Here is a 5000-nt window from a genome sequence, read left to right on the forward strand (position 1 = left end):
GTGTGTGTGTGTGTGTGTGTGTGTGTGTGTGTGTGTGTGTGTTTGCGCGCGCTTGTGTCTGTGCGTGTGTTATAAAAACAAAAAGTGTCCTGGAATCAAAGCTTTAATGGTATGTTCGTTGAGAAATGGAAGAATTCTGTGGGATTCGTTTCACATTTGATCAAAATTACGTCCCGAAAGCTGCGACTTCATCATGTTCATCTATGAAATATGTTGGTCTATGTGGTATATTTGAATAGATAACGTATACTAGGGATGCTGACGCATTTTGGAATTAATCATGTATACTAGAATTGATCAACCATGTTAGAAATTATTATGTATGTCGGAAAATATGAGTTGTGGTGGAATGGACGACATATTACTCTTTTGTTAAGGGGAAGGTTTGGGAGTTTGAAAGAGAATTTTTAGATGAAAAGTAGAATGTGGGAATCAGTTACGGTGGCATGATGTTTATCTTCTTTGCTTCAACAACGTCCATACCCTGAATAAAATCGTGTGGTCTCTGTTACAATGAAATATTTCAATTATGACACCGATGGTTGAAGGAATTTTCGAGAGAATTACTCTTCCTATGATAGGAAATTGTTCAGAGATGAATGAAATAGTGAGGCAAAATGATATATATAAAACGAATTCCGTGGAGGTTGCGATTTTTCACTTTACTTCTCTGAGTCTCGACTGTTTCCAAATTTCACAGTGTCCACGATTTTGATGAAAAATCAATACACTGTTGATGGGACTCTTTGTGTTTGGTTCGTATTTTCTTTTGTTTCCATTCGGAAATGAACGACAGACTCCATAAAAACAGTGGAAATGATACTGTCACCATGGGAGAAGCACATACACACAGACACGTACACACACACACACACACACACACACACACACACACACACACACACACACACACACACACACACACACACACACACACACACACACACACACACACACACACACACACACACACACACACACACACACACACACACACACACACACACACACACACACACACACACACACACACACACACACACACACACACACACACACACACACACACACACACACACACACCGACGGCGCGGTTGGTAGTCTCCGACCGTCACTACGGTGGTCCGGGTTCGAATCATGCCCAGGGCTGAAATTATTTCAGTATTGCTGCGCTTCGAGTCGTTACTCCAACTTTCGTGGGCGGGGAGTTGTGTGTGTGTGTGTGTAAGGTCACATAGATCGGTCATACGAGCTCTGAGTTCTCTTCCGGGAGCTGTCAATCACGAGTTCAACACGTGATCCAAAGACCATGGTGAACACACACACACACACACACACACACACACACACACACACACACACACACACACACACACACACACACACACACACACACACACACACACACACACACACACAAACACACAAATCATGTACAAAGAGGACAAGTATCACGGCGGTATTGTGAAAATGTTATATCTCCAGAGTCAAATGATGTTTAAAACACGGTGTAATAATCAGTTCTTTGTTTATCATGGATGTGCGCTCAGGTAGGGGAACAGGAAATTGAAACCGAAAGAGACGAAGAGGAAGAAGGAGGCGAGAGTGGGAGGAGACGGCTGCGTCGGAGGAAGGGAAAAAAAGAGGGGAAGAGAGTTTAGTGTTAGGGGTGAGGGAAGATGGTAAAAAGAGGGATTGGGGAGAGGGAAGAGTAGATTGGAGAGAGGGGAAGGAGAAAGGAAAATGGGGAGAAGGAGGAGTGGACCGGAGAGCGGAAGGTGAGGTAGAGTTGAAGAAGGATAGGTGGAAGAGGAGGTGGAGGAGAGGGGGGAGGGAGAGGGGAGAGTGGAGAGAGGGAGTTTTCGAGAGGGAATAAGTAAGGTGAGGTGGAGAAGTGGTAGGGTGGAAGGGGAGAGAGGAGGAGGAAATTAGGATGGAAGTTGGTAGATGGAGTGATGAGGGAAGAGGGAAACTTAGGAAAGTAAGTTTCTTAAGATTCCCCTGAGATAGCCCGTGCTATAGGCAGGTGTAGGAAATAAAAGAGAAGAAGAGAGGTACAGAGCCTCCCTGAGAAGGGAGACTGCATTTGCTCAATCCCGTATAATATGTTGGTATTGTTATTTTCTTTAGCGAATGTGTTATCTTAATTTATACATAGCGTTCGGATGTTATGGTTCTCTCTTAGTTATATAATTTTTTTCTTTAAAACTAATAATAGATAAAGGATAATCTGGAATGAAATATCGGGTTTGTTGTCCTCTACGTCTTTGCATCCAAATACATAGAATATTCTAGAAAAGACACAGGGCATTCTAGAATACGTTAACACGAGTAACGAGTTAGCTACCCTATATTAGGAATAATTCTCTTTACTAATTTGGTATCTGAAGGCACAGAATGTTCAAGAAATGGTTAGATAACAATCGTTTTAGTCATCAAGAAATCTGTCTACCCCAGCGTCTACAGGGAAAGAATACTGTAGAAAAGCCTCACTAGTAAGCCCTTTTAGGTCATCGCCGGCAACCATCGAATATTCTAGAATAACTTCAGGGACGAAGAAGTACCTCCTTGGAGGAAGGATGATAGGGCCGAGATGGTCTCTCGAAGCCTCTGCCTCTTCGTGGCGAAGTCGGAGTCCAGGATTAGAGGCTTAGTTGGGGGTGGGGGGGGGCTTAGGGAGCCCGAGGGTCGTAGCATTAAACCTCAGGAAATGGTGTCTCTTCCCTGATGAATTATGCACGACTCGTGTATTCAGACATTACCCACATAATTGATCCAAGCTAATGCCAGGCACATTAATTCATCTGAGAGGACAGATGAGGTCTCGATTGCTTGAGAATGGTTTGACATTAGTCAGAATAAAACTCGTGAATGAATTCTCCAGGACGTTATCAAGAGGTTTGGTGATTAAGCGTCTTGATAAATTATTACAAAGGATTACAAAGGCGGAGCATGCCGACAGGAGACCTTTTGATCCATATCTAGGTCGGATGCGAAAAAAAATCATATTAATAATAAAATAATAAATAAAAACTATGATAATGTAAATAACAAATAAAGTACATAAATAAATGCATAGGTATAGTTAAATAATAAACAAACAGGTAAATAGTAAATAACAATAAATTGACATATAACTAATAATAAATGAAAATCAGACAGACAAATGATAACAAAACAAAAACAAATAATATAAGATAAATCATAATCATTACAGCATCTTACTTAGGTATTTATCTAAATGATTCTTAAAGCTTCGAACTGAACTACATTGCACTACCTGTGCAGGAAGTTTATTCCATTCATTAACTACACGGTTGGCAAAGTTGTTTCTACCTACTTCCAAATTGAATCTATTTCCGGACAGTTTGAGACCATTGTTTCTTGTCTGATTCTCATTCAATGTGAAAATTTGGTCACTTTTGATTTTGTCAATTCCCTTTAGAATTTTAAAGACCTGTATCAAGTCACCTCTGAGTCTACGCTTTTTTAGGGAAAACAGATTCATATGTTTTAGTCGATTTTCGTATGATTTATTTTTTATATTTGGAATCAGTTTTGTGGCTCGCCGTTGTACTTTTTCCAGTCTGTCAATGTCTGTCAATTATTTTGTGTTTGTTCTGATTGTAATCAATTCAGTTTATTGAGCATAGTCTAAACGACTAAATCTTCAACGGGTTTCCAGTTTATAAAGTATCTTTCAGGTTCTTACTCTGTTATCTTATACAGCTCTGGAAGATTGCCTTGACCTTTTACTGGGGTTTCAGTTTTGTATTAATTGGTTAAGTTCATTGCTGCTGGAGTGACTACTACTGATATAAGGCCTGAAAGTCAATTCACGGTAATAGGCAACAATGGAGATTGCAGGTTGAGTAACCCACCATCAGTTAAGTAAAGTTGATGAGAATACCTTTAGTGTCAACCATATTTTGTCCTTCCAAACAAACTGGAGGAGGGGTGTGGGGTGATATTAGTAATTGGATATTTTGGGGCTGAGGGTTGGTGGGGTTGAGATGGGCTGGCTTGGTAGTCCCTCGGGGGGAGGGGGGGGAGTGATTGGGGTGGGGGGACTAGGGGGTTTAGGGGGGGGTTAGGGGGCGATTATCCCTTAAGTGGTGGAGTCACGACAGGGCTATTCAGCCTAGATAATCATTGTGGGATTAGAGTTGTGGGTTACAGGGACGAAGGGTCCGAACTAAAGTAATCCCGAAACGTCGCTTTGGCTCAAAGGGCAACCCATGAGGTGCCACCGAAACGAATGGAGTAACTTGGTCTTTGGAACACGTGTTGGACTCGTGATCGACAGCTATTTCCCTCCCGGAAGAGAGCTCAGAGCTCGTATGACCGATCTATGGGTAATATGTGTGCGTGTGTGTGTGTGTGTGTGTGTGTGTGTGTGTGTGTGTGTGTGTGTGTGTGTGTGTGTGTGTGTGTGTGTGTGTGTGTGTGTGTGTGTGTGTGTGTGTGTGTGTGTGTGTGTGTGTGTGTGTGTGTGTGTGTGTGTGTGTGTGTGTGTGTGTGTGTGTATGTATGTGTGTGTTTATATGGGTGTGTCTGTGAGCTTTTGTCTGCGTGTTTGACTTTCTGTGTGTGTATGTGTATGTATACGTGTATGTTTTTGCGTGTGTGTGTGTGTTTGTGTATATATGTGCATTTGAATAAGGTAAGTATAAATTTGTAAATCCTCAAACGCAAACAAAAAATAGCGCCAAAAACGATAAAAACAACAATGAGAACAACACGAAGTAACATCATCAACAACTGACACACACACACGACCACAAACACGAACTCGACACAGCTAACCTTCGAAAACATTGAATTATAGTTAAACTAAAAGAGTGTATGCATTTATATACAAAAAATACCAGCACTTAATTATTTGATGTGTGTATATGAATATAAAACGAGCTTTTGATTATAAGGCTGGGGACATTTGATAACGTTATATTATATTCTCCTGTCTATGTGACTCTATCTATCTATCTATCTAACTATCT

The 5000-nt window shown here is 41.1% G+C and overlaps 1 protein-coding gene across 1 annotated transcript in view; it reads left to right on the forward strand.

Annotated features, from left to right (window-relative positions):
- LOC143027169 (uncharacterized) overlaps positions 1 to 5000 on the forward strand; it is a 725227-nt gene that overhangs the window by 571997 nt on the left and 148230 nt on the right. The gene's annotated exons all lie outside the window — the stretch shown is intronic.

Source organism: Oratosquilla oratoria, chromosome 7 (assembly GCF_046742065.1).
Source record: "Oratosquilla oratoria isolate Oo_2021 chromosome 7, ASM4674206v1, whole genome shotgun sequence".
Taxonomy (NCBI): Eukaryota; Metazoa; Arthropoda; class Malacostraca; order Stomatopoda; family Squillidae; genus Oratosquilla; species Oratosquilla oratoria.